This window comes from Myodes glareolus, chromosome 3, assembly GCF_982192425.1.
Source record: "Myodes glareolus chromosome 3, mMyoGla1.1, whole genome shotgun sequence".
Lineage (NCBI taxonomy): Eukaryota > Metazoa > Chordata > Mammalia > Rodentia > Cricetidae > Myodes > Myodes glareolus.
In genome coordinates, this window is record NC_142028.1 from 77,139,039 (window position 1) to 77,162,794 (window position 23,756).

At 44.4% G+C, this 23,756-nt stretch overlaps 3 pseudogenes; 1 reads left to right on the plus strand and 2 right to left on the minus strand.

Annotated features, from left to right (window-relative positions):
* Positions 1 to 14,087: 14,087 nt before the first annotated feature.
* LOC146892314 (BUD13 homolog pseudogene) lies at positions 14,088 to 15,963 on the minus strand (annotated as a pseudogene).
* A 392-nt stretch (positions 15,964 to 16,355) lies between these two features.
* Positions 16,356 to 18,374, minus strand: LOC148122711 (cell division cycle 5-like protein pseudogene; annotated as a pseudogene).
* A 386-nt stretch (positions 18,375 to 18,760) lies between these two features.
* LOC148122712 (eukaryotic initiation factor 4A-III pseudogene) lies at positions 18,761 to 19,201 on the plus strand (annotated as a pseudogene).
* The last annotated feature ends 4,555 nt before the right edge of the window (positions 19,202 to 23,756 follow it).

The following is a 23,756-nucleotide window of genomic DNA, read 5'->3' on the forward strand; positions in this document are numbered from 1 at the left end:
AGTCTCTTTTAGTGTCCTCACTGTTGTCTAAGTTCTCTGGGATTGTGGTTTGTAGGCTGGCTTTCTTTGCTTTATGTTTAATAACCACCTATGAGTAGTACATGTGATAATTGTCTTTCTGTGTCTGGGTTATCTCACTCAAAATAATGTTTCCTAGCTCCATCCATTTTCCTGCAAAATTCAAGCTGTCGTTATTATTTTTTTTCTGCTGTGTAGTACTCCATTGTGTAAATGTACAACTTTTTTTTTTTATCCATTCTTGGGTCAAAGAACATTTATATTGTTTCCAGGTTCCGGCTATGACAAACAAAGCTGTTATGAACAAAGTTGAACACATGTCCTTGTGGCTCAATGGGTATCCTTTGGATATATAACCAAAAGTGGTATTACTGGGTTTTGAGGAAGGTTGTTTCCTAATTTTCTGAGAAATCGCCACACTGACATCCATAGGGGCTGGACCAGCTTGCATTTCCACCAGCAATGCAGAAGTGTTCCATTTTCCCCACAACCTCTCCAGCATAAGTTGTCATCAGTGTTTTTGATCTTGGCCATTCTTACAGGTATTAGATGGAATCTCAGAGTTGTTTTGATTTGCATTTCTCTGATGACTAAGAATGTTGAACATTTCCTTACGTGTCTTACAGCCTTTTAGATTCCTCTGTTGAGAGTTCTCTGTTTACATCTGTACTCCATTTTTGATTGGATTATGTGATCATTTGGTGTCCAATTTCGTGAGTTCTTTGTATATTTTGGAGACCAGACCTCTGTCTGTTGTGGGATTAGTGAAGATCTTTTCCCATTCTGTAGGCTGTCATTTTGTCTTGTTGACTGTGTCCTTTGTTTTACAGAAGCTTGTCAGTTTCAGGAAGTCCCATTTATTAATTCTTTCTCTCAGTGTCTATGCTGCTGGGGTTCTATTTAGGAAGTGGTTTCCCGTGCTAATGCGTTCAAGTGTACTTCCCATTTTCTCTGCTATCAGGTTCAGTGTGGCTGGCTTTATGTTGAGGTCTTTGATCGATTTGAACATCAGTTTTGTGCATGGTGATAGATATGGGTCTATTTTCATTTGTCTACATGTTGATACCCAGTTATGCCAGCACCACTTGTTAAATGACCTTTCTTTTTTCCATTTGATATTTTTTGCTTCTTTATCAAATATCAGGTTTTCGAAGATGTCTGGATTGATATCCGGGTCTTCTATTCGGTTCCATTGGTTCTCCTGTCTGTTCTTATGCCAATACTAGGCTGTTTTCAGTACTGTAGCTCTGTAGTAGAGTTTGAAGTCAGGGATTGAAGTCAGAAATTGTGATGCCTCTAGAAGTTCTTCTATTGTACAGGATTATTTTGGCTATCCTGGCTTTTTTGCTTTTCCAAATGAAGTTGAGCACCATTCTTTTGAGGTCTTTGAAGAATTTTGCTGGGATTTTGATGGACATTGCGTTGAATCTGTAGATTGCTTTCAATAAGATTGCCATTTTTACTATATTAATTCTTCCTACCCAAGAGCATGGGAGGTCTTTCCACTTTCTGCTGTCTTCTTCAATTTCTTTCTTCAAAGATTTAAAGTTCTTGTCATACAAGACTTCAGCTTGTTTGGTTAGAGTTACTCCGAGATATTTTATGCCATTTGTGGCTATTGTGAAAGGTTTTAATTCTCTGATTTCTTCCCCAGCCCTTAATCATCTGTGTACAGGAGGGCTGAATTTTTTGAGTTAATCTTGTATCCTGCTACATTATTGAAGGTGTTTATGAGTTGTACAAATTCTTTGGTAGAATGTTTGGTATTACTTATGTAAACTATCATATCATCAGCAAACAGTGAGAGTTTGACTTCTCCTTTTCCAATTTGTATCCCCTTGATCTCCCTTAGGTATCTTATTGCTCTAGCTAGGACCTCAAGAACTACATTGAATAGATATGGAGAGAATGGACAACCTTGTCTTGTTCCTGATTTCAGTGGAATCGCTGGGAGTTTCTCTCCATTTAATTTCATGTTGGCTGTTGACTTGCTGCATATTGCCTTAATTATGTTTAGGTATGTTCTTTTTATCCCTGCTTCTCCAACACCTTTATCATTAAGGGATGTTGTATTTTGTCAAATGTTTTTTCGGCATCTAATGAGAAGATCATGTGGTTTTTATTTTTCAACTTGTTTACATGGTGGATTATGTTGACAGATTTTCATATATTGAACTATCTCTCCATCTGTGGGATGAAGCCAACTTGGTCATGGTGGATGATGGTTCTAATGTGTTCTTGGATTCAATTTGCTAGTATTTTATTTAGTATTTTTGCATAAATGTTCATGAGTGAGATTAGTCTGTAATTCTCTTTCTTAGTATTATCTTTCTGTGGTTTGGGGTATCAAGATTTTTTTTTATATAAAGTGGCATCAAAAGCCTGTCTTGAAACAAAATTACCATACCAAAAATTTAAGGTGAAAAAAACAAAATATTGAATTTTACAACCAAAAGTGCTGGCCAAATAGTCATCTACTTTAAATCTAGAGAAACTGTTGCCTGCACTTTTCTGTGAATACCCAGACCTCGAAACAGGCACGCGCTTTCCCGACTCGAGCCCACGAGAATGGATGACTGTCCTAAGGGTTGAAACACACAGACACAAGAGAACTTGCTCATTCACCAAAAGAGCAAATGGCCACTTTATTAAACTCAAGTCGAGTATATATATTAGTGGGCTAGGGGGAAAATGGGCAAAGCCCCCTCCCATCCTGAGCAGTGGAAGAGGATGACAGGTGCCCAGAGCCCAAGGCCAGCTGCAGTGACAGGCGCCTGAGGCCCGCTGCTGGAACCTTGTTTACAGATGGAATTACCATAACAAAAGAGGGCCAAGTTCTTTCTAAGCTAAACCCTCAGGCTGGTGCAAGAGCAGAAAAGCCATGGAGCCAGAGGTAAAACGGCCCTGCATATTGCCACGAACAAAGGGGAAAAGACCTGGGTACCTACAAGAAACCAAATGACAAAAAAGTGAAAATACAAGAAGTGAACGAATAAGCCAGGCAGTGGTGGCACACTCAGGAGACAGAGGCAGGTGGGCAGGTGGATCTCCCTGAGTTTTAGTACAGCATGGTCTACAGAGTGAGCTCCAGGACTGCCAGAGCTACATAACATAGTAAGAGCCTATCTCAAAAAAAAAAAATTATATAAAGGGTTATGTTTTGTTTTTCCTATTTTGTGTTCAGGGATATTTAGTTTTCAGTTTTTGGAGAAGCTATTTTGTTCTACACATTCTTATTTGTTTTACACATTCTTATTTATTGGGCTGGGGGCAGACACTGCAGCCACAGTGCGCATGTGGAGGTCAGAGGAATTTGGGCCTCAGTCCTCTCACTCTTCCATGTGGGTCCCAGAAATCAACTCAGGTTGCCGGGCTTGACCACCTCACCCGCCCAGTAAAAGCTATTTATTAACAAAGTGTGACATGGAGCCCACAAACTGAGGGAGTGTATTTTGTCTGTTATTTGAATAAAACTCAGCTAGGGAGTCAGAAAAACAAAGTCTGATATCTCAGGGTTAGAGGCAGGGAGACAGTCACAAATTCCAGGTCAGCCTGGTCTATGCAGTGAATTAAGGCCATCCAGGACTACACCTGTCTCAGACACAAATAAATAACAACACAAAAACAAAGAATTACCCGAGGAGGCCAGGCAGGCAGGCATAGTGGTGTACACATGGAAACCAAGCATTAGGGATGTTAAGGAAGTAGAAAGCCTTGTAACAAAAGCCATTCTATATGCTACACAGACATACCCTGTGCCTCACCGAAAAAAAAAAAAGGCCTGGAGATTTTAACAGGCGCCACAGTGAGTCTTATTTATTCCAAAAGCAAGCAGTCCTCAACAGGAGGAATAATGGAACTATCTTGTCTCAAGATGTCTTCTTTATGTATTTGAGTGTTTCACATGGATGTACGTCTGTGAAATACTTGCACGTCTGGTGTCTGTGAAGGCTAGAACAGGGCTTTGGATCCCCTGAACTGCAGTTAATGGTGGTGCGAGGACCTGACTTTGCAGACTCCATTTGAAAGAGGGGGCATCATCTTAAGCCATATAATGAATAATGAGGGGGGATCTCAGCTCAGATATGTGCTTCGACAGCACAATTTGGATGGATACCCTGAATATAGCCAATTAAGGAGCTAGGTAGCAGGGCCATAAAATTTAATGGGGTTCAGATGTTCCTAGGAGGCATCCTGCCCTTGAAGATACCTTGTCAGTTATTAATGGCTCTTTTTTAGGGTTTTTGTGCCCAAAAAATGACCACTGGTTTCAGAGACTACCTTGTCTTATGCCCTCCTTACCCAATTCCAGGATGACAAGACATGAATGTATCTTACTATGTCATTTCCCCTTTAAAAGTTCCCCCTTCCCGGGTTGAGGCTGCACTTCCCTCACCCACTGCATTGCTGTGGTAGAGGTGCAGTTCAAATTCAAGTTTGAATATTTGAAAAACCCTCTTGTGCTTTACATCGGCATCAGTCAGAATCCGGTTTCCTTTTGGGGATAATAAACTCAGGCATAACAATGGCTGTAAGCTGTCACATGGGCCCTGGGAACTGAACCTGGGTCCTCTGTAGAATAAGTACATTTAACTGCTGAACCATCAGAGAAAATGGAAATAGTTCTTTTTAAGCACTAGGAATTTTACTATTGTTTTCTCACTTAGATGTCACTGCCTGCTGAGTTAGCTAACTTGAGCAATCTGCCATTTAAAACTTATTTCAAATACTGTAAGGGGTTGCCAACAACCTTATTTTAGAACAAAAAGTTTATTGAGTGCACTACAAGATGGTGCCAGCCTGGATAGTAACAAAGTACACATGCAGGGTAACCAAAAGTCCGTCCTCATTTTAATAGCCATATATTTATTAACTTACATACGGGCATGTGCCACAGCCCATGGATCAGTCAGTTCCCTCCTTTCACCATGTGCCACCTAAGGATGAAATCAGCTCACCAGGCTTGGCAGGAAATGACCTTACCCACTATGCCATTATTGAACTACCCAACAGCCAGAGAAATCCTGGGGGTGACAGATCCCAGATGCTACACTCAAGCACAGAAAGGAAAATTATTTTCATGTTTCGATTTGTTGAGTCCTTTAACCCTATTGTGTGGCCAATATGACCTTGAAATCTTTATTCTCCAGCCTCTACCTCACAGATGCTGGGATTACAGTGTGTGCTGCTACATCTCTCTCAAAATTCCTTATTGCAGCTCAACAGGTCTGATTTTACACTCTCTGCTACATAGGGAGAGAGAAGGAATTTCAAGTTCCAACTGGCTTGGTTGGTAGTAGACTTGTTACAAGCATAGCATAATAAACTGACAATTTCTCATTTTTATTTTCAAAAAATAACGTATCTTTGCTCACAGGACTTTCCTTCCTTTGTTTTTTTTTTCAAAGTTTAATAAATTATAAAGGTTTCCATTTCCGCCCCCCTCCCAACACCCTCCCTCTTCCCCCACTCCCTCTCCTCCTCCCCCTCCATCCCTAAGAGCAGTCAGGGTTTCCTGCCCTGTGGGAAGTTCAAGTTCCTCCCCCCTCCCTCCAGGTCCAGGAAGGTGAGCATCCAAACAGACTGGATCCCAAAAAATCCAGTATATGCAGAGGAAACAAGTCCCAGTGTCATTGTCAATGGCTTTTCAGAAAGACTCCGGGCCAGCCACATTCAGAGAATCCGGCCACATTCAGAGAATCTGGTTGGATCACGTGCTCGTTCAGTCCCAGTCCAGCTGGCCTTGGTGAACTCTCATTAGATCAGTCCCCTTGTATCAGTGGGTGATCGCACCCCTCGCAGTCCTGATTTCCTTTTTCATGTTCTTCCTCCTTCTGCTCCTCATTTGGAAGGTGTCTCATTGAGAAATCCAGGCTGGGACTGGGCAATGATGGTGCACACCTTGAATATCAACTCTTGGAAAGCAGAGGCAGGTGGAGCTATGAGTTTGAGGTCAGCTTAGTCTATAAAGTGAGTACGGGACAGCAAGAGCTGTCTCAAAAAAAAACTAAAAGAAATAAAGAGGGCGAGAGAGAGGAAAAGAGAAGGAAAGAAAGGGAAGGAGAGGAAGAAGGAAAGAGAGAGCATGGGAGAGCAAAAGAGAAAGAGAGAGAACAAGAGAGAAAAAAGAAAAAGAGAGAGTAAGGGAGAGTAAAAGAGGGAAAGAGAGACACAGAGAGAAACAAGAGAGAGAGAAGAGATAGAACGAGAGAGAATAAGAGAGTGAAAGAGAGAGAGAAAGAAAGAAAAAAAGAGAGTGCCAGGCAGTGGTGCATGCCTTTAATTCCAGCACGTGGGAGGCAGAGACAGGTGGATCTCTGTGAGAAAGAGAGCAAGAGAGAGAGAGAGGGAGAGAGCGAGAGAAAGAGAGAGAAAGAGAAAGAGAGCAAGAGGGGGGAGGCTAGGGCTTCTCTCTCCAGGCTCTTCAGCATCCCTCGCACACACTAGTCCAGAAGGCGTGAGGTCAAGTTTATTATGGCAGTGCTCCGGCTTTCCCATACCTGTATTATTTCCTTTCCAGACGCTCTCATTAAGTGCCTGACTAAAGCCTCTTGAAGGAAGAAGGGCTGTTTTGGCTTCAAGCTCGAGGGACACTGTCCACCATCACGGGAAGGCGTGGTGCCCAGTGGTTCCACTGTGGCGGGAACACGAGGCTGCTCGTTCACATGTCAGCACCGCCCATATTCAGGGCCAGGCAGTGTTCCTACCCACCAGTTAATCCGCTCTGGAAGATTTACACACACCCAAAAGTGTGCTCCCCTGGTGCTCTGGGCATTTTATAAACCATTTCAATTTGGCAATTAAAATTAAGCATCACAGTGACTTTCTGACTCATGCTTCTAGACATTCACTAAAAACTCTATAAAAAATAGGCAATTATTGTAACAAGAATGGAATGTTTAATGTTTGTCTAATCAACAATCCTATGGCCATTATATGACTTAAGTTAACTAATGTCTATAAGCTATGTGTCTAGTATAATATAGCCACCGTTTTTGTTTCTACTTTACAGATGAGGACTGGAGATGCAACAAGGTTAAATATATTTTGGTTCATATAACTACAAGTTAGGGAGCCAGGATCTGAACTTGAATTCTTTGAAGACCATAGGCTTATTACTATGTTAAGTAACATAAGGAATACTGTGGATATTTCCTTGCTACCCCTTTGAAGACATGTTCTCCTGTGCTACTGGACTGGCATCAAACGTGCTCTGGAACTGGCCTTGAAATTCTGAACCTCCTGCCTCTACCTCCAAAGAGTTTAGATTACTAGCATGCATGCAAAACACACCTGGCTCTTTTTACTTTATTAATTTTGAAGACAGATCTCACGTGGCCCATGCCTGCCCAACTGAGGGAGGCCTAGTTTTGTTTGTCTGTTTGAGATATGCTTGCTATGTAGCTCAGGCTAACCTTGAATACATGACCCACATTTTTCTTAGCCTCTTTAGTGCTGGGATTATGAATATGAGCTCCTATAACTGGCTAACTGTGTGTACTCGCTAGTCATATATCAACTGTAAGATTTTAGACAATTCTGAATCCATTTCTGACAATTCCAAACCTTCTCAGCATCTGTGCCTCAGTGCTTCCCCTCCTCCCCTGGGAACCAAGGACCTAACAGCTGCACATGCACGTACTCAGTTCCTGAACAATTACCCATACACATATGTTTTGATTCAGTCCCCTGGGAAACAGGGTCAAAATGACCTCTTACCTCATCTGATCTGACAATAGTTCTCCAGTCAATTATTGGTATTAGCCCTTTCGAATAAGCCAATCATAATGGTCAAGGAACAACCCCTCTTGTTTCTATGGGGCCTTCTCCTTTAAAAGCAGACTGTACCAGCTAATCGGGTCTCTCGGCTTCCCGAATGCTGAGGGACCCTGTCGTGACAGAATTAATAAAATCCTCATGCTTTTGCATCTGCTGTGGTGTATGAGGTGGTATCTGGGGGAGACTCCTTCTTGGTGTTTGGACATGAACCTTTGATTGCTGTTTCTGTGGAGAAAAGTCAGAGTCCTGCCCATACTTGCTGGCCTTGGAGAGTGATAGGTGAGAGGGTCCCCACCCCCTCTGGAGTACATTCTGGCTAGAGGACACAGCTTTACTACTCTTACTTCTGGGCAGCTCCACATCAGGGGAGTCATGACAGGCCCTCCTGAGAGGCTGTGGGTCAGAAGTGGAAAAAATTCTCCTATGTGTGGCTATGTCAGGGGAGGAACCAGGATGGCCTCTCCTAGGAGATACACCTGAAGGCTTCCTGAGGAGAGAAGCATCTGAGTCATGGCAGATCCTTCTAGGAGGACATGTGTCTGAGTCATGATGGGATCTCCTTGGAGGAAAAAGATCTAGGGTATCATGACGGGCCGACCTGGGAGGAGATGGATCTGGGCCGTCATGACGAACCCTCCTATGAGAAGATGGATCTTGTTCATCATGATGGAAATGTCCATCTCCACTGTGGTCTCCCAGGAGCTTCCATTTGGCCCTGGAGCAGAAGACCTCCATCTGCTTTACCTCTTCCGGACGCTCACCCACAAGCTCAGCCACCACAGGCAAATCTCCATCCTCTTTCTCCTCCTTTTCCCGCTTAGTGGTAGAGATAGCTGCCCAGGCCACATCATCATCAACAATCCGCAAGCCATTGCCAGCGTTGCCTTGTGACTTCGGTCCTTTTTTGTACCTCTCCCGAGGGGACTCTGAACCTTCTTCCTGGCCCGCATCTGTCCCAGACAAGTAACGCTTCACATAGTCAGCCTTGGAGAGCAGTGGAGCCGCCACCATGGCAGAAACGAGGGAAAGGCTGACCTACAAACATTTTTCCCCATGGGAAAATTTCCATGTTTAATGTTAAAGACTCAAAGCATTGGATTATTTACATGTGGGTTAGAAAAGATGGCAGCGCCCAAGGGTCTTCCTAGGGGCTGTGAGAAGACAGTTCATTTAAACCCCATTCAATAGAGGCTTCCCGTTTCCGAGGAGGAGCTCGCGATAGGCGCCACATAAAAAAGACTAAATTCCTTTTTATTTTTTATTTTTTATTGATATTTGTTGAGCTCTACATTTTTCTCTGCTCCCCTCCCTGCCCCTCCCCTCCTTCCTTCAATTCTCCCCCAAGATCCCCATGCTCACAATTTACTCAGCTCTTGTCTTTTTATACTTTCTACTTCCTATGTAGATTAGATCTATATAAGATATAAGTCCCTCTTAGAGTCTGCATTGTTGTCTAAGTTCTCTGGGATTGTGGTTTGTAGGATGGCTTTCTTTGCTTTATGTTTAATAACCACCTATGAGTAGTACATGTGATAATTGTCTTTCTATATCTGAGTTACCTCACTCAAAATAATGTTTTCTAACTCCATTAATTTTCCTGCAAAATTCAAGCTGTTGTTATATTTTTTTCTGCTGTGTAGTACTCCATTGTGTAAATGGACCACATTTTTTTTTTATCCATTCTTCAGTGAAGGGGCATTTAGGTTGTTTCCAGGTTCTGGCTATGACAAACAAAGCTGCTATGAGCATAGTTGAGCACATGTCCTTGTGGCAGGATTGGGCATCCTTTGGGTATATACCCAAAAGTAGTATTACTGGGTCTTGAGAAAGGTTGTTTCCTAATTTTCTAAGAAATGGCCACACAGACATCCAAAGGGGTTGTACCAGCTTGCATTCCCACCAGCAATGCAGAAGTGTTCCCTTTTCCCCACAACCTCTCCAGCATACATTGTCATCAGTGTTTTTTATCTTGGCCATTCTTACAGATGTAAGATGGAATCTCAGAGTTGTTTTGATTTGCATTTCTCTGATGACTAAGGATGTTGAAGAGGAAATAGCTCTTTTTATGCACTAGGAATTTTACTATTATTATCTCACTTAGATGTAACTGTCTGCTATGTTAACTAACTTGAGCAATCTGCCATTTAAAATTTACTTCAAATACTGTAAGGGGTTGACAACAACCTTGTTTTAGACCAAAAAGTTTATTGAGTGCCCTATGAGATGAAGTCAGCCTGAATGGTAACAAAGAACACAACCAGTGTAACTAAAGTCCTTCTTCATTTTTATAGCCATATATTTACTGACTAACTTATTTACGGGCATGTGCCACAGCCCATGGATCAGTCAGTTCCCTCCTTTCACCATGTGGTGCCGAAGGATGAAATCAGATCATCAGGCTTGGCAGGAAGTGTCCCCACCCAATAATCCAACAGCCAGAGAGTTCCTGGGGATGACAGACCCCAGATGCTACACTCAGGCACAGAAAGTAAAAGTATTTTCTTGTTTCGATTTATTGAGATCTTAACCCTGCTGCGTGGCCAATATGACCTTGAAATCTTTATTCTCCAGCCTCTATCTCACAGATGCTGGGATTACAGTGTGTGCTGCTGCATCTCTCTCAAAATTCCTTGAGGCAGCTCAACAGGTCTGATTTTACACTCTCAGCTACATAGGGAGAGAGAAGGGATTTCAAATTCCAACTGGCTTGGTTGGTAGTAGTCTTGTTACAAGCATAGCATAATAAACTGACAATTTCTTAGTTTTATTTTCAAAAAATAATGTATCTTTGCTCACAGGACTTCCCTTCCTTTTTTGAAGGGAAGGTGTCTCATTAAGAAATCCAGGCTGGAGCTGGGCAATGATGGTGCACAGCTTGAATCCCAACTCTTGAAAGGCAGAGGCAGGTGGAGCTCCTAGTTTGAGGTCAGCTTAGTCTATAAAGTGAGAATCAGGACAGCTAGTGCAATCTAAAGGAAAACCCAAAAGAAATAAAGAGGAAGAGAAAAAGAGAAAGAGACACAGAGAGAAACAAGAAAGAAGAGATAGAACGTGAGAGAATAAGGGAGTAAAAGAGAAAGAGAGAAAAAGAAAGAAGAAAGAGAGCGCCGGGCAGTGGTGCATGCCTTTAATTCCAGCACGTGGGAGGCAGAGACAGGTGGATCTCTGTGAGAAAGAGAGCAAGAGAGAGAGAGAGGGAGAGAGCGAGAGAAAGAGAGAGAAAGAGAAAGAGAGCAAGAGGGGGGAGGCTAGGGCTTCTCTCTCCAGGCTCTTCAGCATCCCTCGCACGCACTAGTCCAGAAGGCGTGAGGTCAAGTTTATTATGGCAGTGCTCCGGCTTTCCCATACCTGTATTATTTCCTTTCCAGACGCTCTCATTAAGTGCCTGACTAAAGCCTCTTGAAGGAAGAAGGGCTGTTTTGGCTTCAAGCTCGAGGGACACTGTCCACCATCACGGGAAGGCGTGGTGCCCAGTGGTTCCACTGTGGCGGGAACACGAGGCTGCTCGTTCACATGTCAGCACCGCCCATATTCAGGGTCAGGCAGTGTTTCTACCCACCAGTTAATCCACTCTGGAAGATTTATACACACCCAAAAGTGTGGTCCCCTGCTGCTCTGGGCACTTTATGACCCATTCGAGTTTGGCAATTAAAATTAAGCATCACAGTGACTTTCTGACTCATGCTTCTAGACATTCACCATAAACAGTATAAAAAAAATAGGCAATTGTTGTGACAAGAATGGAATGTTTAGTGTTTGTCTAATCAATAATCCTATGGCCATCGTATGACTTAAGTTAACTAATGTCTATAAGCTATGTGTCTAGTATAATATAGCCACCGTTTTTGTTTCTACTTTACAGATGAGGACTGGAGATGCAACAAGGTTAAATATATTTTGGTTCCTATAACTACAAGTTAGGGAGCCAGGATCTGAACTTGAATTCTTTGAAGACCATAGGCTTATTACTATGTTAAGTAACATAAGGAATACTGTGGATATTTCCTTGCTACCCCTTTGAAGACATGTTCTCCTGTGCTACTGGACTGGCATCAAACGTGCTCTGGAACTGGCCTTGAAATTCTGAACCTCCTGCCTCTACCTCCAAAGAGTTTAGATTACTAGCATGCATGCAGAACACACCTGGCTCTTCTTTACTTTATTAATTTTGAAGACAGATCTCACATGGACCATGCCTGCCGAACTGAGGGAGCCTTGTTTTGTTTGTCTGTTTGAGACATGCTTGCTATGTAGCTCTGGCTTACCTTGATTACATGACCTACATTTTCTTAGCCTCTCTAGTGCTGGGATTATGACTATGTGTCCCTATATCTGGCTAATTGTACTGGCTAGTTGTATATCAACTTGATACACAAACCACAGTTATCTGAAAGGAGGGAAACTTAACTGAGAAGAAACTTCCATAAGATCCAGCTGTAACGCATTTTCTAAACTAGTTATTGATGGGGGTGGGTCCAGCCCACTGTGGGTGGCTCCATCCATAGGTTGGTGGTCCTGGGTTTTATAAGAAAGGAGGTTGGGTAAGCCATAAGAAGCAAACCAGTATGCAGTACTCCTCCATGGCCTCTGCCTCAGCTTCTACCTCCAGGTTCCTGTCCTACTTCAGTTCCTTCCCATCCAGGCTTCTTCATGATGAACAAAGCAATGTAGAAACGTAAGCTGAAAAACCCTTTTCTGCCCCAATTTGGTTTTCGCTCCTGGTATTTCGCTGAAAGCCTAAGACATTGTGTTACTGAAAACAAACCCCAAAACTTTTCTCTTCCCTCTTGAAAAATGTTTGAGCTGGGTGTGGTGGAACACAGATATTATTTCAGCACTCCAGAGGCTGAGGCAGGAAAATCTGTTGTCTGAGATCAGCCTGGGTTTTTCTTTCTTTCTTTCTTTCTTTCTTTCTTTCTTTCTTTCTTTCTTTCTTTCTTTCTTTCTTTCTGTCTCTTCTCTTTTTCTCTCTCTCTCTCTCCTCTCTCTCTCTTTTGTTTCTCTCTTCTCTTTGTCTCTCTCTTCCTCCTCTAACCTCTCTGTGAGCATTCAGAGAGAAAGAATGTACTGAGAATTGACCTAGAGGCCATTCACATTATAATTTGGTAAAGAATCTGGTTCTTGCTTTTGACCATATCCTGAAAGCTGAAGTGAGACTGAATTAAAAATCAGTGGGTGGGGTGGTAGTGGTGCACGCCTTTAATCCTAGCACTCAGGAGGCAGAGACAGGTGATATCGATGAGTTCGACAACAGCCTGGTCTATAAGAGCTAGCTAGTGCCAGGACAGGCTCCATAAAGCCACACAAAGAAACCCTGTCTTAAAAAAAACAAAAAAGGAAAAGATAAAGCAAAAGAAGAAAATCAATGGGCTAATGGTCAGTGAAGGTGGCTCACACCTTTAATCCCAGCACTTGGAGGGCAGACTCAGGAAGATCTCTGAGTTTGAGGCCAGCCTGGTCTATAAGTGCGTTCCAGGACATCCAGGGCTACACTGAGAAACCCTGTTTCGAGGGTGAAAAGTGGGGGCGGCTAAGTTTAAGGAGGAAATTTCAAGACAATACAAAAAGGAACTATGCTATGGTTCAGTTTTTACCCAATAGTACAGAGAGAGAGAAAGCAGAAAGACTAAAAAATGGAGACAATAGTAAAATAAATAAATAAACAAATAGATAAACTAAATAAATAAATAAATAAATAAATAAATAAATAAATAAATAAATAAAAGGGTGGGAACTCTGTCAAAGTCATGGACAGACTGTGCATCTTTCTAAGGAAAGGAACCTGAACCCAATTCACGTGAGAATGGGCAGTAGAGACAAAGCAGCTCTAAGTTAAAGCCTGCACCATTATGGAGACACTTCAGACTTTGCACTAGCACAACAGGAAATAGGTCACCACCCACTGAGAGCGCCAGGGAGTGAGAGAGCAAATTCCATATGATTCAAATGAGAGCATCTGAGAAGACAGCTATGGGGTACCCTGCTGGAAAATGGCTGACTGAGAAGCTCTTTTCTCACGTTCAGCCACAAAGATCACACACAGATCCTCTGCAAAGAAAGTCCCTAGGGACCCTGGGTTTCTCTGCACAGCATTGGCTGCCCTGGATTTGAAACTATAGACCAGGTTGACCTCGAACTCACAGAGATACACCTGCCTCCACCTCCTAAGTGCTGGGATTAAAGACATGCGCAACCACGCACATTTTAGACATACAAATTTTATTTATTTACTTATTTATTCTTTTCAAAAATAAATGTGTGTTTATTTTTAAAAATAAGAAGGAAAGCACTGGCTAAGAACAAACTCTGGGATAGAGAAGTCACTGTCAGTCAGTCAACAGACAACATGGACACAACCAAGGGCAGGTGCCTAGTCCAAAGATCAGAACTGACCGTGAGTTGCTGGTCTGTGTCTAGCAAGGCAAGCATTAGAGCTGGATGTCGGGCTGTCCTGTGCCACCAGCACCACAGCACCGCACAGCCTCGGAGAAGCTACATGTCCTCCACACTCCACTTGTAGGCAAGCTCCTCCACAGCCTTCTTGCTGGCGAGCCTGGCAAAGCGCTTCTGTTTCCAGCCATTGGATCTGTCCACTCCATCCCAGCGGTAGCCAGGCCAGATACTGAATCTATTGGGAGGAGGGACAGGACCATTATAGCGAGGCCTCACTTTCTTATGCTTGTTCTCCTCAGCCTTATTCTTCTTAATGAAGTTGGCCATCGGGTCCCCCTCTCTTTCTTGTTCTCTCAGCATCCGATCCAGATCTTCATCAGCGATAGAGCAGGCCAGAGGCTTCTGCATCTCCTTCGTGGCATCCTCTACATTCTGCTGCTGTTGTCAGCTCTGAACAAGCCCTTTGCCCCATTGGGCATAGAGCTCATCTTGCTCTGAGTCCTTCTCTGCCTTTCACCTCTGCTCCAGGCGTTCCAGCTTCAAATTCCTCCTCTGACCAGACTTGTCTCGAAAGACAGTCTCAGTGAATTCAAACTGAGCTCCAAGGGCTGTGGTGTCTTGGTCCTGTTTCTGGAGTTCCTGCTTCTCTCTCTGGACATCGGGCACCAGCCCAGTTGTTGTTCCAGAATATGTGCGTGCAGTCTTCTTCCCGGCACAGGGACGTCTTCGAGGAGGAGAGAGATCAGAATCAGAAGATTTGGTCCTCTGTCTTTTCTGGGGTGGAGAGAGGTCAGAGTCAGAGCTCCGGCGTCTCTGTCTATTCCGTAGCAGTGACAGGTCTGGGTCAGAATCCTGATGTCCTGGATTTTGTTTTTGCCATGGAGGACAAAGGTCTGAATCAGAGGTTTTTTGGCAGACACCTTGAGAATCAAGCTGCTTCTTAGCTCCAACATGAGCCTTTGGTGGCCATCTCCGTGGAGAAAGGTCAGAGTCCTGCCCATACTTGCTGGCCTTGGAGAGTGACGGGTGAGAGGGTCCCCACCCCCTCTGGAGTACAGTCTTGCTAGAGGACACAGCTTTACTACTCTTAATTCTGGGCAGCTCCACATCAGGGGAGTCACGACGGGCCCTCCTGAAAGGGTGTGGGTCAGAAGTGAAAAAAGTCCTCCTATGTGTGGCTGTGTCAGGGGAGGAACCAGGATGGCCTCTCCTAGGAGATACACCTGAAGGCTTCCTGAGAAGAGAAGCATCTGAGTCATGGTAGATCCTTCTAGGAGGACATGTATCTGAGTCATGACGGAATCACCTTGGGGAAAAAAGATCTAGGGTATCATGACGGGCCGACCTGGGAGGAGATTGATCTGGGCCGTCATGACGGGCCCTCCTAGGATAAGATGGATCTCGTTCATCATGATGGAAATGTCCATCTCCACTGTGGTCTCCCAGGAGCTTCCATTTGGCCCTGGAGCAGAAGACCTCCATCTGCTTTACCTCTTCCGGACGCTCACCCACAAGCTCAGCCACCACAGGCAAATCTCCATCCTCTTTCTCCTCCTTTTCCCGCTTAGTGGTAGAGATAGCTGCCCAGGCCACATCATCATCAACAATCCGCAAGCCATTGCCAGCAGTGCCTTGTGACTTCGGTCCTTTTTTGTACTTCTTCCGAAGGGACTCTGAACCTCCTTCCTGGCTCTCATCTGTCCCAGACAAGTAATACTTGGTTATGTCCTCCTCTTTGAGCAGCTGCTTGTGCGTGGAGCCCGACGTCGCCATCGTGGCCGTGGCGGCCTTGATTCCAAGTCCACCTGGAGGTGAGGAGCACGAGCGGCAGCGACCTGACATACAAGGCTTTTTTTGTTGTTGTTGTTTTTGTTTTTGTTTTTTCCACATGTTCTTTTTATTCAAGGGTTTACTCACAGGCAGTATTTAAAGTCAGGCTTTTTAAATTAAAGGCCTAAACTACGAAATTTTGCAAATATGACACTGACAAAGAATGAGCGTCTGGATAATTTAAACCCTCATTATCCTGGAGTCCAAGTCTGTAACACAGAACGCGCAAGATCGGGATCATTCAAAACAAACAACTGAGAAACCACAGGTGCTGGGGAAGTTTGTCAGTGAAGAGACGGAAGTTTGCGGCTTGCAGAGTATGAAACCAGCAACTAGTCCTTCTGTGGCAGAGCATCAGCTGTGCTTCAGAACTTTGCCTGTAAAGTCTCTTTCTCCATCAGCAAATCTGCGTATCTCTGCTGAAGCGCTTTCTCTCGCTCCTGTTGCCGCTGCACATCTCTTAGACACTCTAGCCTACGGGGAATAGCAGAGTCCTCATGTCTCTTGAGTTCTTCAAAAGTGCGTAGCTCCAAGTGAGCCTGTTCGATTTGGTCCCATAAGTCATTCAACTGTTTCATGAGCCCCATAGCACGAGACTGGTAACCGCCAAGCAAAATTTTCATCTTCTTTTCCATCTTTGCAGCTCTCTTGGCTTCTGTTGTCATATGACCTCTGCTTATCTCTAGTCTCTTTTCAAGAGATTCTATTCTGTCCTTTTTGCTAGCAAGATTAGCCCTTGTGTAGCGCCTCTGACCAGGAAGATACAGGACTTGACTGTAGCATTCTTCCCACACCTGGTTGTAAGCTTCACTGGAGAGTTCTCCGTGGCTCATTCCCTGTTTTACCACTTCCATCTCTTGGACCAGAACATCCTGGGCCTGTTTCAGTTTTTCTCTGGAAAACTTCTTGTAAGGGCTATGCTCAAGATAGGTAATGTGCTCAGCATTGTTGGTAGCAAATCCAGCAGTTTTTCCTTTTTTATTTCCAGATGGCTCATAGGGGTGATGTAGAAGGTTATAATGAAGCATAGTAATCATTTCTTTCTTGATCAATTCTTCGCTTTTCTGTAAATCTGTTAGAGGTGGTTCTACATTTAAAGGTCTTAAAATAGTTTCATTTACTTCAGATGGTCTTGGTAGATCCTTCTGAACAGCTTTGTGCATTCGCTTCGTTTCCTTCACACGCTCAGTATCTCTCGTAAGGCCTGCTTTCGGGCATCCACATCAGCAGCATCTTCAATGTAAGTATCATCCATTTCACGTTCTTCCAACTCTTTCTCAGCATTTTCTGGTAGTACAATTTCAAAATCATTCTTAGGTGCAGGGAGGCCCAACAACCCTAGACGGAGATGTTCACGAGATTCTCTTTCCATCTGCTTCACATAAGAGGGATCACTGTAGTCTGCCATTCCATCTTCGGGATTAATGTTTAACTTGTCTCTAAGTGGTGTTCTCCCTGGGGTGGCATTAGTGACTGGTTTGGGGGTTGTTCCACTTCGGGGAGTCAGCCCTTCAGCTCCATTAGAAGGAGTCCTGAAAGGGGTAGGCAGAACCGTGTATGGGGTCTGCACAACCTGCCGCTGTGGGGTCACACCAGAGAAGTCACTCTCATGCAGTGGGGTATTAAGCCCACCTTTCAGTGGAGTGTCCACATTGGTCAAGGCCATGAGGTTCAGAGCTTCCTGCAGTATTCTGTCTTGGGAGGCCAGTGTCCGTGGTGTTCTCAGAGCGATGCTGTTGTTTGTGACATTGTACTCAGACAGGAGAGTGCTGGAAGCAGAGTTTGTGATTCCAGACTCCTCTGCGGTCTGCCGAGCAACCTCACTGGCCTGACCTACCTTGACAACTTCCTGGAGCTCTGCATCTGAAATCTGAGGGGCAGGTAGCTCCAACTTGCTTCTCTTTTTAGTAAATCCAGAGACACCACTAGTTTGAAGAATAGCTGATGGCAAATCAGATTCTTTTTTTTTTCTTTTTAAACGCTATTTGTCTTTTTTTTTTCCTATCTCTTCCTTCTTTCTCAGATCTTAGTTCCCCATCAAGATCCGGCTGCCGTAATTTTCTGAAATCTGCATCAAGGGCCTGGTAATTCTCCTCAGAAGTATCATAAAAGCCAAGAGCAGGCTTTTTTTCAAAAGGAATTTCAGCATTATAATCAACTCCTCTCTTCTTTTTCCTTTTTTTCTGAATTTCTATGCCAGCTGCTCGAAGCTCTCGTCTTTTCTGGAGGGCAGCAAGGCGCCTTGCTTCTTCCAGTTGCTTCTCTCTTGCTTTCCTCTTAGCCTTCTTTCCTTGAGTGTTAGCTAGGCGGGCTCGAGCCTCGGAAAGCATCTCAAGTTCATCCTCATCCATGTCAAGAACTAGTTGCTGGTTTCATACTCTGCAAGCCGCAAACTTCCGTCTCTTCATTGACAAACTTCCCCAGCACCTGTGGTTTCTCAGTTGTTTGTTTTGAATGATACCGATCTAGCGCGTTCTGATATACAGACTTGGACTCCAGGATAATGAGGGTTTAAATTATCCAGACGCTCATTCTTGGTCAGTGTCATATTTGCAAAATTTCGTAGTTTAGGCCTTTAATTTAAAAAGCCTGACTTTAAATACTGCCTGTGAGTAAACCCTTAAATAAAAAGAACACGCGAAAAAAAAAAAAAAGCCTTGTAAGGTCAGGTCACTCCCGCTGGCGCTCCTCACCTCCCGGTGGACTCAGAATCAAGGCCACCACGGCCACGATGGCCACGATGGCGACGTCGGGCTCCACGCGCAAGCGGCTGCTCAAAGAGGACATGACCAAAGTAGAGTTCGAGACCAGCGAGGAGGTGGACGTGACCCCCACGTTCGACACCATGGGCCTGCGGGAGGACCTACTGCGCGGCGGCATCTATGCCTACGGTTTTGAGAAGCCTTCAGCAATTCAGCAGCGCGCTATCAAGCAGATCATTAAGGGGAGCAATGTGATAGCACAGTCTCAGTCTGGCACCTGCAAGACGGCCACCTTCAGCATTTCAGTCCTTCAGTGCTTGGATATCCAGGTTCGAGAAACCCAGGCTTTGATCTTGGCTCCAACAAGAGAGTTAGCTGTACAGATTCAGAAGGGTTTGCTGGCTCTGGGGGACTACATGAATGTACAGTGCCGCGCCTGCATGGGGGCACCAATGTTGGGGAGGACATCTGGAAGCTGAACTATGGGCAACATGTTGTGGCAGGCACCCCGGGCCGTGTCTTTGATATGATTCGCCGTAGAAGTTACAGGCTACAAAACAACAGAGAAAGCCTATCTTGTTACCCCACGCCCCGCAAAACTGTTTATTTATTTATTTTTTATGTATACATTGATCTGCGTGCATGTATGCCTACAGGTCAGAAGAGGACGCCAGATCTCATTTCAGATGGTTGGAAGCCACCATGTGGTTGCTTTGAATTGAAATCAGAACCTCGGAAGAACGGCAGTCAGTGCTCTTGACCACTAAACCATCTCTTCAGAGAGATTTTGTTTGTTGTCTGTCTTCACGAAAGGTTTCTCTGTTGAACTGAGGTTGTTAGTCTTGACTGCAAGCTCCTTCACTCACAGAGTAATCTCACCAACTTCCTTCTCCATTTCTTTTTTTTTTTTAATATTTTTATGGTTTATTTAACTTTATGTACATTGGTGTGAAGGTGTCAGATCCCCCGGAACTGGATTTTCAGACAGTTGTGAGCTGCCATGTGGGTGCTGGGAATTGAACCCGGGTCCTCTGGAAGAGCAGTCAGTGCTCTAAACCGCTGAGCCATCTCTCCAGCCCTCCATTTCTTTTTGAGACAAGGTCTCTCCATACTTTTTTCTGTGTTAGAACTCCCTGTGTAGGCTGGCCTTGAACTCATTGAGATGATGCCTGCCTCTGCCCTTGGAGTACTGGGATTTAAAGCATGGGCAACTAAGCCAGGCAGGATCTGTTTTGTTTGTTTGTTTTTGAGAGAGGATTTCTCTGTGTAAACCTGGCTGTCCTGGAACTGTGTAGACCAGGTCAAACTCACAGAAAAAAAACACCTGCCTTTGCCTCCTGAAAGTTGGGTATACACCAAATGCCACGACTACCCAGCTTGCCTACTTTGTTCTTTCCTCCCCACTCCCACCCTCCCCACTCCCCTCCACCCCCTTTAGTTTTTCAAGGCAGGGTTTCTCTGTGGTGCTTTGGAGCCTGTCCTGGAACTAGTTCCTGTAGATCAGACAGACCTCAAACTCACAAAGATCTGCCTGCCTCTGCCTCCTGACTGCTAGGATTAAAGCCGTGTGCCACCACCACCCCTCAGCCCCACCTGTTATGATCTTAAAACTTTGTGATTCCTGGCTGTCTCAGGAAAATCCAAAGGCCAAGTAATTCAAGGTCAGGGCTCAAGGAAGCCCTTGGTTATTCTTTAGGATGTTTCCATGAGTAGGTGGTCAAGACGAGGACAGGACTGTGAAGTGGGGTAAAGGCACTGTGTGCCATACCAGCATACCAACCTGAGTTTTGCCTCTGGGACCCATGTAAAGGAGAGAGAGCCAAATCCATGAAACCGCCCTATGAGCCCCATAGGTACATTCATATACACACAGTAATAATATCTTAAAAATGAGGAAAAGAGCCAGGCAATGATAGCACATGCCTTCAATCTCAGCACTCAGGAGTCAGAGGCAAGTGGATCTCTGTGAGTCTGAGGTCAGCTTCGTCTGAGTGGGAAGTGAGCTAAAATAGGAGCTGGAGAGATTAGCCAAAGTTTAGGGCCATTTGTTGCTCCTACAGAAGAGTGGCATTCATCGCCCACAAGGCTGGCTGCTCACCCTCTGCTGGCCTCTGTAGGTACTGCTTGCACATAAAAATAAATGGAAGAAAAAAAAGCTTGCAATAATGGTAGCTAGACTTAGTGTCAAAATGGCCTCTGTAACTCTGCCTTTCTTTTCCCTTCTCCCCAGCACATAGCAGGTGTTTGCATACACCCCCGATTTGGGGGCTGGTTTGCTATACAAGGGGTAATGTTGCTGCCACGGATTGAAGTGCCAAATTTGCCACCCAGAAAGTCCACTGATTGTGTGCCTACAAGAGCTGGCCGCATAACTTTCCTTGAAGGCTTCAATTTCCATTGGCGTGACTGGACGTACCGGGACGCCGTGACTCCTGCAGAACGGTACTCAGAGGAACAGAAGATCTACTTTTCCACCCCACCTGCCCAACGTTTGGCCCTATTAGGCTTAGCCCAGCCCTCAGAACGTCCTAGCACTACATCTGAGCATCCCAGTTCCACACTTACCAAGCCTCAGAATTTCAGCAGAGCACGAAGTTGGCTTAGCCCCAGTGTCTCACCACCTCTCTCCCCAGGCCCTTGATACCTTTCCCCCGTGGGCTCCCACTTTGGTAGATTTATTTTGGGTATAATTTGGGTTTTGAAAAAGCACCTTTTTTTTAAGTTTTCAAAACAAGGTTTCTGTGTGACTATGGCTGTCCTGGAACTCACTCTGTAGACCAGGCTAGCCTCCAACTCAGAGATCTGCCTGCTTCTGCCTCCAGAGTGGTGGGATTAAAGATGTGTGAAAGAAGCACATTTATTTTGACTCTTTCCTGAAGCTCATCAGAGAGAGTCAAGACTCAATTTACACTGATCAAGACAAACACATTCAAGACAGACTCAAAATCAGCAGCTGCCTTCAAATACTGGACTCATAACTTGTATTTTTGTGTAGTACAACAAGATACTATTTAGAGGTGTGGTTCTCAATCTTCCTAATGCAGTTCCTCATGTTGTGGTAACCCCCAACAATAAAATCACATTCATTGTTATTGAAATAACTGATTTTGTTGTTATGGATCATAATGTAAATGTTTTCTCAATGGTCTTAGGCTACCCCTGTGAAGATCCTGCCAACCCCTAAAGGGGTCTTTACCCACAGGCAGAGAATTGCTGATTTAGAGGATCCTAGGGGTATGGACCCTTTAAATGGTACCCACCACATAGGGCTAAGCCAAGTAATTATTGAAATTAACTACTTTGAAACTGACCTATAGTAGTGATGTTACTACTAAAAGCTTAAAGAATTTTACCATCAAGCCTGCCATCCATCCTCATGGAAGGAGAGAATTGACTCCTGGAAGCTCTACTCTGACCCCATATACACTGATGTACCCTCTCCCCATGAACATGTGATTTAAGAGGAAGGAAAAAGAAATGGTCAAGGATGGAGAGCTGGCTCACTGGTAAGAGCCCTTCCAGAGGTCCTGAGTTCAATTTCCAGCAACCATATGGTGGCTCACAACCATCTGTAATGAGATCTGGTACCCTCTTCTGGCCTGCATGTCTATCTGTAGGGAGAACACTGCATACATAATAAATAAAATCCTAAAAATAAAATTAAAAAGAAATGGTCAGGCCTATCAGTTCCTTACTCCCAGAACTCTGAGATGTGTGCAAGATTAAAGCCAATAGGCTACAAGGCAGACTACATTTGGGTGTAGGCCAGAAGCGTGTCTTAGTCTTCTTGAGGCTGGAATTTAGAGTCAGTTGGGAGCCATGTGCTGTGGGTTGAGACAATCCCCTGTACTTGATGCTTATTTGAGGTTTGCTAACCAGCAAGTGCCAATCTACCTGTCTCCCCTGCATTTACATTACAAACATACAGCTTTGGTCCTGGCATTTTTATGTAGTTGTTGGGGACTGGACTCAGACCCACGTGCTTGCACTGTGTTCTGCTTAGTGTGTTCTACATTGGTCACAAATGAGTTTACTAACCCTGTAGCCACCAAGGGTACAGAACAAGAGCCAAATAGTAAGATCATCAAATCAGCTGTTCAGAAAATCTTAGACAGTCATGCTTGAGTTCTGGGCAGTGCAGATTGGAGTGCTCTGAGCACAGCCTATACTCTCGTTTGCCTTCACTTCTTTAGTGCTGGGATTACAGGTGTATTCTACACCGTTTTCATGGCAGCAGGCTTAGAACACAGGGGCTTTGTGCACACCATGCAAACTATTCATTTCTGTCAACTTGACAGTAAACTATGGTCACTTGGGAGAGGAAACCCCCAACTGTGGAATTGCCTAGATTAGACTGGCCTGTGAAGATTTTATGGGATTTTTTTTTAAGGTAGGGAGGCTAATTGACTTAGAGGGGCCCAGTCTACTGTACACAGTACCATTCCTAGACAGCATCTGGCTGTTTTAAATTCACTTACCCCAAGTTGCTTTTAGTCACAAGATAACACAGAAAGGAGAAGCAAAGCAGACACCAGGCAAGCACTCTACCAAGAGCTACACCTCCAGCCCTGAGGCAGCTCTAAAACCTAATTTTTTATGAATAGTGGGAGCTATGGAGATAGCTCAGCCAAAGTGCTCTTGTGAGGAAATAAATTTGGTTCATGGAACCCCTATTAAAAAAGAAGTCGGGTATGATAGACCATGCTTATAAAACCAGCCCTGGAAAAGCAGATCCTGAGAGCTTGTTAGCCACACCCACACGTCAAGTTCAAGATAAATCAGAGATTCTGCCTCAAAGAGTAAGAAACTGAAGAAATGGTTCAATAGCACTTATTCCTCTTGTAATAGATACAGGTTCAATTCCCAGTACCCACCATGGCTCACAGCAATCCATAACCCAAGTTCCAAGGGATCCAACATAGTGTATATGCAGGGAAAACATCTGCATAAACTCTTTAAAACAAACAGGCCAGGCACTGGTGCCACAAGTTCTTTAATCCCAGCACTCTGGAGACAGAGGCAGGTGGATCTCTG